Raw genomic sequence first — 10,686 nt, forward strand, 5'->3', positions numbered from 1 at the left:
TTTTCAAATTGTCGAGTAAAGTTACAAGAAGCCACCTGGGTAAAGCCACAGCCTGAATCTCCAGATAAAGGGCGTCTCCAGTAGATTGAGGACTGGAAGGAGGAATTTACTTGGGGGGAGGGAAGGAGACCAAAGGACATTAGAGGATCAAACCTGGCTAGGAGGGACTGCTGGGTGCTAGGCGTGAAGACGCCTGCCTCCTCACCCTACAGCAGCTTTTCGGAAAGGGCGTTGGCCAGCCTGTATGATCCTAGCCGGGAATATTTTTTGCTCCTTTTTTATTTGTTTGTTTTCTGTTTCAAGGTCACATCAGCAAAGTCTTTGTCCCTGGGGGCCTAGACTTGGACATTTGCAATTCTAGATTTTTGATTCTGCTCAGATTCCGGAAGGGCAGCGGACTGTTTTTGTTTTTTACAGTCATATTTATCGCACTTCAAATGAGGGAAGCGGGGGGGGGGGGGGGGGGGCCTCAGATTCTGCGGGAGATGGGGTGAGGGGCTCATGTGAGATCTGAAAGGCATAATTGGGGGGGGGGTTCTCTCAGGGAACTGTTCCTTTTCGAATCTTCTTCTGAAGTCTGACCTATGGATTTTTGAAAACCTGAACATGCTCCCCCAACAATTGTTCAATAAAACGGATCCCATATCTTCCCGCAGGGTAAGAGAGTCACCCAGTGAGTTCACAAAATGGGAACTGGCTTCAGATTTTCCGGCTCAAGGTCCAAAAATCGAGAAATTAGACCAGTCGGGGAAGTTTCTCAACAGCGAGGAAAAAAAAAAAAAAAACGAGTTTAAAAATAACGAATATCCCTGATACACTGAAGGCAGCTTCCCATCTGACCAGCATCCGGGTCATATCACTTGTGAACGTCACCTCCCCAGAGCCATCCTTTCCTGAACTCAGCCTCTGACTCTTAAACTTAACTCCAGCCTTCTCTTAACTATGGGTCAGACAGTGAATTGGCTCGGAGGGGAAAGACGCTTCCCGCCAAGCGTGGTGGGAAGGGAGAACCATGTTTTGCAAGTTGTCCACTGAGGACAGGGGTGAAGGCCTGACGCATGCGCACTCCGGATCCACACTATGTGGTCAGAGACAGACGTTTTAAGGCGAAAACTGTGGTTAAACAATTATTTTTCCAGGCTAGAGAGATGGCTCAAAGGTCTTAAATTTGGGTCCCATCATCCATGTTGGGCAGCTTACATTGCCCCCTTCTGGCATCTCCTGGTATTACACGCATGCATGTGGAGTACATACATACACATATAATATAAACACAACAATTTAAAATGAGTTGCTTTTCTCACCATCGTCATGAAAATACCTGACAGAAGCAATGGAGGGAGTGAGGGAGAGAGTTTGGTCCGTGGTTTCAGAGTGCAACATGGTGAAGGAGGAATACCGCTTGGTGGCAGCAGACTGGAACAGCTGCTTGTCCACTTGGCAGTAGACAGGACATGGACTATTTAGGATCAGAACGGAGGGTGGGCTTCATCTTTAAAGATCCACCCCTCAGAATCATACCATGAGGCAGGGACTGACCCATCACAGCCTGTGGGGAGATCACAGCGGTGAGGTCGGAAGGCTGGGCTCTAAGGGATACATTGTTGCTTTTATCCGTCATTACTTCATTGTTCATTTAGTTTTTAGGTTTTGGCACCGAGTAGTGAGGTGTTTGTTTGTTTGTTTTTGTTTGTTTGTTTGTTTTTGTGGTGGCTTTAAAAGACAAAAAAGGGAGGGGTGAGGATGGGGGGGATGGGGAAGAGCACTTGCTGAGCTCACAGAGGACCCGAGTTCGGTTCCCAGAATCCATGTTGGAGTTCATAGCAACCTGTAACCCCACTTCCAGGGGCTCCGTCGACTTGGCCTCAGTAGGCATCAAATTCAAGAGGGCGCGCGCGCACGAGCACACACACACACACACACACACACACACACACACACACACACACACACACAGACCTGCTTCTTTCCCTATGGGGGGATCCCATGGCCTGTCTCTCTATAGGCAAGTTCTCAGATGCAAGTACCAACCACGGGCAAAATTTGGATCCAGTGCCATTGTTTTCTTCCCTTGACAAGAACCCAAAGGTCACCAAAAGTTGGCATCAGATCACCTGTACCCAAGAGAAACCAGCCCTCCCCATTCCGGCGTCCCTGCCCTGTCCTCAGAGTCACGACATGGCCGCAACAGTCTGATCTCACAGTCATGAAACAGGCACTGTGCAACCGCTGTGGTTAGAAAAAAAGAGAGAGGGGCTGGAGAGATGGCTCAGTGGTTAAGAGCACTGACTGCTCTTCCCAGAGGTCCTGAGTTCAAATCCCAGCAACCACATGGTGGCTCACAACCATCTGTAATGGGATCCAGTGCCCTCTTCTGGTGTGTCTGAAGACAGCTACAGTGTACTCATATAAATGATAAATAAATAAATCTTAAAAAAAAAAAAGAAAGAAAGAAAAAGAGAGAGAGAGAGAAAAGAAGAGAGAGAGAAAAAAGAAGAGAGAGAAAGAGAGAGAGAGAGAGAGAGAGAGAGAGAGAGAAAGGCATCATCAACTCTCAGGCCCACAGCCACCTAGGAGCCAGATGGAGTCCAGATATCTCTGCCTTCTTTTGGAGTCTGTACTTTGGCTGAAGGCTCAGAGGTAAGTTATTGTTCTAACACAGCAGGCCCTTGGATTCCAGGAAGAACAGAACCTAGAAGGACAATTCACTCCCCCATAAATGAGGATAATTACCCCAGAGGGTGAGGCCATGTCCTGCACAAACTGCCCGATTTATCCCCTCTAGCGCATGACAGGGAGAAGGACTGCTGGGGACCAGCACTCAGATATGGATAGAAATCAAGGATAGCAACCCCCACAACCCCAGGAAGGCTTCGCTACGTGTACCCTCGCTCCATCTTGCATTTAAGCCTAAAGATCATCCAGTTCCCAGAGGATGGACTCAGGGTCCCTGAATCTCTTTGTCTTTATATGGTTTGGTTGCACTGAGTAAATCCCTCTCTGCCTCTCACCAAGACTTGTTTCTCCTGTTGGTGTATTAGTGGCCAACCCTTGCCTGTTGGGGTTGCTGGGACCCAGGCTTGTACCCTAAAGATACCCCTAGCACCCTCTCAATGTCTAAAGCAGTAGGAAGAATTCTGTATTGAATACCCGTCTTCTCCGTGGGGAGAGGAGAACCCTTCAGAAAGTCTTCTTTTTAAGGTGCATTTACTTTTTGTATATGAGCGTTCTGTCTGCGTGCCTGAAAGGGCCCCGTGAGCACTCCTGATGTCCACAGAGTTTCAAAGAGGACACAGGATCCCCTGGAACTGGGATTATCAATGGCGTGGGTGCTGGAAGTTGAACCTGGGTCCTTTGCAGAAGGAAAGAGTGCTCCAGCGGCTGGAGAGATGGCTCAGGGGTTAAGAGCACCGGCTGCTCTTCTAGAGGTCGCGAGTTCAATTCCTAGCAACTACATGGTGGCTCACAACCATCTATAATGGGATCTGATGCTTTCTTCTGGTGTGTCTGAAGACAGTTATAGTGCACTCACATACATAAAAAAATCTTTAAAAAAAAGAAAGAAAGAAAGAAAGAAAGAAAGAAAAAGGAAAGAGTGCTCCAAACCTCCAGGTCATCTTTCCTGCCCTCAAAGTTTCCCCCTCTTCCATTTTTGTGGTCACAGCTGGGTGACATAGCTGCTTCTGGAATGATCTCTGGTTCTGGGGTCCACAACTGGTGATGGGTTCTTACCAAGAGAAGTGGCTGGCGTGTGGGGAGGTGAGTGGGAATGCTAGCCACAGTCCCATTTCATGAGTACTTCCCTGGTGAAGAGGAGTCATTTTAGGCCACTCCCAAGTCCCCGGACCCTCTGCCACACAGCCTGCTCGCTCACATTCCAGGCCTGAAATGACCAGTTTGATGCCAGGGCGATCGAGGGGGTGCTCAAGCTAACGACGAGGAAAGCAGAGAAATCCGAAGACGCTTCAGTCTCTGCACGAACTGCGGCCTCTCCCAGAAGAATCCTGACACAGAGTTCTTCCTCAGCTTTCTCTGGGCTTATGAGTAGCTGAACACTGGTCCTGAGGAGATGACTCACTGGGGACAGGTGTTTGTCACCGAGCCTGACCAAGCCGCAACATCTGAGTTTGATCACCAGAGCCCAGAAGACGAATCGAAGACCAACTTCCTCTGCTTTCCATATGCATGATATGGCGTTTCTGCAACCATATACAAAATGCATAAACATACAAAAAAAGTAGTTATTGGTTAACGGGCAGTAAGTTCTGAACCATCTTATCGTCCTGGGGTTTGTTTCCGTAAGACTCATTTATTTAGTTGTGTGCATAGGCGTGCCTGAGAGTGTGCATGCCTTTCCGCTTGCTGCCTGTGTGCAGGTGCCCACGGAGGGAGACAAGCTCAGGTCCCCTTGAGCTGGAGTCAGAAGTGGTTGGAAGCCAGCGTATGGTGCTGAGAACCAAACCCAAGAGAGCAGTGAGCACTCCTAACCCCTGAGCCACCTCTGCAAGGACAACTGCTCCTTCTCTTCTTTATGCAGAGAGGGAAGAGAAATGGACAGAATGTACTCTGGTCTCATCCCTTGCTTCCAAAGCGGGTCAGTTTCTCATAGCCTCTACCACCCACCAACCACAGTGGGAGAAACGACCCCTCCAGCGGAGAAGGGGACTGCGGGAGGGAGTGTCTAGTTCTTAGTTCTTTGCATCTTTTTGGCTGTTACATTTTTTTTTTTTTTTAAAGACAAGGTCATGTAACCCAGGATAGCCCAGAACTCAAGATCCTCTTACCTCTCAGGCGTCTAAGGACTAGAATTCCTGGCATGCACCTAGCTGGATCTCAATACCTTGGAGAAAGTTTTCCCTCTGGCTACTTCCTTCTACTTAATTGAAGAAGAGATTTTGATAACAGACGGAGACGGAGGGTGGGATTGAAGATGGCATTTGCTATAAAGCCAAGCATCACGCCAAGCACTTTTCTTGTATTAAATGTGTGGTGTGAAATTCTTGTGTAAAGTTGGTTGTGGTGGTGTTGCCCTGTCACACCAATACTTGAGAGGCACAAGCAGGAGGCTCAGGAGTTCAAGACCAGCCTCAGCTACACAGGGAGTTAGAGACCAGTCTCAGCTCCCATAGGCTGAGGGCTGCTTCTGTGGGTAGAGGACTTTTTGTTTAAGTATCAAGGCTTGAGTTTGGAGGCCAGCACTCACATGAGGAAAAACTAAATGACAGTGTATACCTCCCCCTGCTGCTGGACAGATGGACTCCAGGGCTTCCAGACCAGCTGGTTCAGTCAAAAAAAACTCCAGGCCGGGCTGGGGATTTAGCTCAGTGGTAGAGCGCTTACCTAGGAAGCGCAAGGCCCTGGGTTCAGTCCCCAGCTCCGAAAAAAAGAACCAAAAAAAAAAAAAAAAAAAAACTCCAGGCTAAGTGAAAGACATTTAAAGAAAGACACACAGCAGCAGCTTCTGGCCTCCATGCCGCCATGCTGGCGTACTGTCGAGCATGTTCATGCACACACATACATTCAAGTACACATATGCGTGTATGCACAATCAAATATACATACACACCTGCACACACATATGTATACATCAAATACACACACATCAAATACATATACTTGCGTGCACATACAAGTACACACACAGATTTGAATACACCTATGTTGTGGACCATTACACTACAAAGTAGGCTTCTTCCCAGGCCCCCTTTACAGGCACAGAAGCGGAGTTTGTGAAGGTTGAGGAAGTCCAGCAGGAGAAAAGGGACTAAGGACGTGCAAAGGGGGTATGTGTATTGGGGAGTGCTTGGGGGAGTGCTTCCTGGAAGAAGGGTGCAGCGCCTGTGATAAAGTGGGGGAATGAGGGGAGCCTGGATTCATGGGGAGCAGACCCTCAATCCAGCGGTGACCAAACTCATGAGAGGGAGAGACAGAATCTGGAGGAGCCATTGAGTCATGGCTCCAGGCCAAGGCTGTCTGGAGCCAGCAGGAGATGGACCAAGCAAGAATTTTTTGCCTAGAGCGTCAGGGCAAGCACAGGCTCTGGTGCCATCCTGTCTGTTCTCCAGAAGTGTGAGAGAAGACAGCTGTCGTTCTGAGCCAACCAGTTCTGGGTCTGTGATAGATTACTACAGCAGCCCCTGGAGGTAGCAGGTGTCACTGGCCACTGGCGACCTAGCTGCAATCACCTGGGCTTCCTTTCCATAGTCTCAACCCTCAAGGCTTGGATGACAGCGCAACTCTGAGGATACTGTGTCTGTGTGCCTGCTGCCATCTGAGAGGGGTGCATACTGAATGCCTGCATGTAAACCAAAGGGGTCTAATTAGAGTACTTGCATTCAATAGGGAATGCTTGTTTGGCAAAGGCTGGTAGGACTGGTAGTCTTGGTTTTTCTTTTCCCTCCCTCCCTTCCTTCCTTCCTTCCTTCCTTCTTCCCTCCCTCCCTCTCTCCCTCCCTCCCTCCCTCCCTCCCTGCCCTCTCTCTCTCTCTCTCTCTCTCTCTCTCTCTCTCTCTCTCTCTCTCTCTCTCCTGCCTGTCTGTCTGTCTGTCTGTCTATCTATCTATCTATCTCTTATAGCCCAGATTGCCTTTGGACTTACTATATGGTGAGGCTAGCCTTGAACTCCTGATTCTCCTTGTCTGTGTCCCAGGAGCCGAGGTTATAACCTAGCTACACATTTGTTCACACACTCACTCACTTACACACTCACTCATTCACTCACATATATACACACTCACTAAGTCACAAACTCACTCACTCACTCATACACTTACACACTCACACTCACTCATACACTCACTCACACACTCATACACACTCACACTTACATTCATTCATTCCCACACATTCACTAACTCATAAACTCACACATTTACTCAATCACACATTCATATAAGACTTAATCACACTTACCCACTCACACTCATCCACCCATTCATTCACACATACTCACACACTCACCCAAACACTCTCGCACACACTGACACACACTGACACACTCGCTCATACACTTATACAATCACACACTCACTTATACACTCATTCACACACTCACACTCACTCCCATATACACACACTCATACACACTCACACTTACACACATTCATTCATTCACACTCACACACTCATATAAGACTTACACCCTCACTCACACTTACACTCATACACTTAAACCCACTCACATTCATCCACCCATTCATTCACACATACTCACATTTGCACAGTGACACACTCACTCACACACTCACACTCACATCCACAGAGCTAATATTCTTAGAGTCCCCATTTGGGAACCTGACTTTGTATCTGGGCTGTGATGTCACTTCCGCCGCTTGCTTTCAGGTTATTGACGGAGCCCTCTTCTAACCACTGGACCTGTGCTCTCATCCACTTGTTTCCTCAGTCTGTAGGGAGGGGACTTGCTGAATAGCCGTTTCCCTCCTACTTTTTTCCCTTCTCCTTTCTCTTTCATTCTCTCTCCTTTTCTTCTTTCTCTGCCTTGTTGAGGTGAACATGGCGGTATCTCACACTTTGCAGGTGAGAAGCCCAGGTTCAGGGCCATCCATGCCTGAAGCCCTGATGGAGTCAGGGTTCGAATCTAAACAGTCTACTCCAGAGAGCAGATTCTTAGTCAGTGTTCAAAAACCACTCCTCTGACCACGCAGTGATTCAATGCAGGCCAGCAACCCTGCGTTCAGAAAGGAAAGAGTCAGGAGAGTCCTGGGTTAGCCTGGGCTAACAGCCTGTCTCCCATTTCCCCAAAAATATTATTATGTATTTTTTTTTTACTTAAGGCAAACAGGCAAATAGAAATTTAAAGTCTTGCTTGCATTTTACATTGCACCTTTTAAAGATTGCCTTTTCTCTTATGTATTTACAATAAAGTTACTGTTTGCATGACATATTTTTTTTAAAAACTGGACCTTGGGTTGCTGGTCTGAGCAAGAAGGATGTTTTGTGTGGTCCATCCATTGCTACTGGGCTAAACCAATCCTGTTTTTTCAGTTTACATATACTTTCTTTCTTTCCTTCTTTATTTTTTAAAAAGATTTATTTATTTATTTGTTTACTTATTTACTTATTATCTGTAAGTACACCGTAGCTGACTTCAGACACACCAGAAGAGGGCATCAGATCCCATTACAGATGGTTATGAGCCACCATGTGGTTGCTGGGATTTGAACTCAGGACCTTTGGTAGAGCAGTCAGTGCTCTTAACCAAAGAGCCATCTCTCCAGCCCACTTTCTTTATTTTTTAAAGATATATTTATTTATTTTATGAATATGAGTACAGTATAGCTGCTTCTAGATACACCAAAAGAGGGAATTGTATGCATTACAGATGGTTGTGAGCCACCATGTGGTTGCTGGGATTTGAGCTCAGGACCTCTGGAAGAGCAGTCAGTGCTCTTAACGTCAGAGCCATCTCTCCAGCCCCCTACATATACTTTCTTAATTATGATAACTCGGGTACATTTTACTTATTAGGTAGGGGACAATGTCTGAGTAATTGATCCAGGCAAAACTGTGTTTTCTTTCTATTTGAGCGGGATTGTCACCAAGCAAATAAAATGAGAGTTAAAACCAGGAGAGATGGGGTTGGGGATTTAGCTCAGTGGTAGAGCGCTTGCCTAGCAAGCGCAAGGCCCTGGGTTTGGTCCCCAGCTCCGAAAAAAAAGAAAAACAAAACAAAACAAAAAACCAGGAGAGACCTTGACACCCAGCCGCCTACAAGAATTAGCGTGTACATTTTGTGTGTCTTTAGAAGACAAGATGGGAGACCCCGTGAGATGGCTCAGTGGACTGAGGTGCAGGCAGTCAAGCCTGACCGAGTGAATTTGACCCCCAGCACCCAAACGCTGAAAGGAGAGAGCTGATTCCTGCAAATTGCCCTCTGACCTCTACAAGCATGTCATGACACACATGTGCCCACAATCCATTCACATACCGTACACAAGTAATACAATAAAAATTTAAAGGAAACTTAAAAAAAGAAGAAAATTAAAAATATTTTAAGTGGAGAGAAGAAAACAAACACAGGATCTGGAAGCAGAGGGGATATGATAAAATTCCCGGTGCGCGCAGGGAATGCACAGGCAAAACGGACCGTCCAGACTAAACTTGGGTTTTGTTGGGTGAAGCCGTCACGATCTGCCTCCTTCCTGTGAGTTTTGGGATCCTTCCGTATCTGTTTCCCAGCTTTGGGGTTTTTGGAATTGAATTTACTGTGTGTGAGAGACATCTCTATCTCCATTTTAAGATTGGAGAATGTAGGGCTGGGGATTTAGCTCAGTGGTAGAGCGCTTACCTAGGAAGCGCAAGGCCCTGGGTTCGGTCCCCAGCTCCGGGGAAAAAAAGAACCAAAAAAAAAAAAAAAAAAAAAAAAAAGATTGGAGAATGTGAGGGCTATTTTCCCCCCTCTGGGCAAATGGGTCTGAGTTCGTGCTGGGTCCTGAGAGAGGCTTGCCCGCCATTTCCACGCCTCTGCCAGCGTCTAATGAAGAGCGAAGTTTGTTTTATTCCCCAATATTTTAATTGCTACTTTAGATGTCTGGGCTGTAATTTTGCCTCTATGTAAATTACATCACCACCAAAGAAAGCCAGCAAACAGTATTTATTTCCTTCCTCCCCCTCAGAGAGCGTTCCTTTTCTAGAAGAAGCTCAGAAGCTCTATTAGCAAGACCCAACTCCCGGCCCTACCCTGCTGATTAGATTTTAAACCAGTCCCCAGAGCAAAGGACAGACAAAAATGATACAAACCCTAGGTATCGTTCTTAGCTCTTTCTGACAATCTGTCAAGCAATATGCCACAAGAAAAACATTTCCTTTTAAAAGCCGTAACGGTGTCGGACAGCAACCACATCAGGAAGTCTACAGATCGCAGACAGGGGAGCCCCTGGTCACTCCGGCAGCAGAAGGATGCTGTGTTCAGTGATGTCTGGCGGGGGGATGTTTGCCAATTGCACATGGAAATTAAATGGAAGCCTAGCTTAAATTTTTATCCCTGCTTATTATATACATACAGCTGAGAGGGACCCAGGACCCACCCCCCTCCCAGTGCTTCCCACAGGATCTAAGTTTATTTTCTTTTGATTAAAAGCTATGTAGGTGGTCCCAGGCGGAGAGGTGCCCTCCGCCCCAGCCCCCTTGAGGTCCGATCTTATACAGCCCGTGCTGGCCTCTAAGTCACCCGTGTACTGGAGGATGATCTTGAACTCCTGATTTTCCTGCCTGGTTTATATGGTACAGGGGTTTGAACCCGGGACCTTATACATGCTGGGTGTTTGCTCTCCCCCACTGAGCCGCGTCTCCTGTCACTTTTGTGCACGTTTTACAAATGTCATAGGCTCAAGATGACAACCTCTACATGGAAGCAGCAAGAAATAAGGGAAGAAGAGATTGGAGAAACGACTCTGTGCTTAAGAGTTCTGCTTTTGGGGCTGGGGATTTAGCTCAGGGGTAGAGCGCTTGCCTAGCAAGCTCAAGGCCCTGGGTTCGGTCCCCAGCTCCGGGGGGGGGGAAAAAAAAGAGTTCTGCTTTTACAGAGGAACCTGAGTTCAGTTCCAGGAGACTCTGACACCCTCTTCTGGCTCCCATACTAGGTACACACAAGGTGCACAGACATACCTGCGGGCAAAATACTCATATACATAAAATAAATAAAAGAGTTTCTTTTTTTCTTTTTTT

The 10,686-nt window shown here is 47.1% G+C and overlaps 1 long non-coding RNA gene across 1 annotated transcript; it reads left to right on the forward strand.

Annotated features, from left to right (window-relative positions):
• Nucleotides 1-1,752: 1,752 nt before the first annotated feature.
• Nucleotides 1,753-4,975, forward strand: LOC134486483 (uncharacterized). The gene is made up of 2 exons (XR_010065472.1): nucleotides 1,753-3,338; nucleotides 3,429-4,975. It is a non-coding gene; the product is annotated as an uncharacterized LOC134486483 (long non-coding RNA).
• The last annotated feature ends 5,711 nt before the right edge of the window (nucleotides 4,976-10,686 follow it).

This window comes from Rattus norvegicus, chromosome 3, assembly GCF_036323735.1.
Source record: "Rattus norvegicus strain BN/NHsdMcwi chromosome 3, GRCr8, whole genome shotgun sequence".
Classification (NCBI taxonomy): domain Eukaryota; kingdom Metazoa; phylum Chordata; class Mammalia; order Rodentia; family Muridae; genus Rattus; species Rattus norvegicus.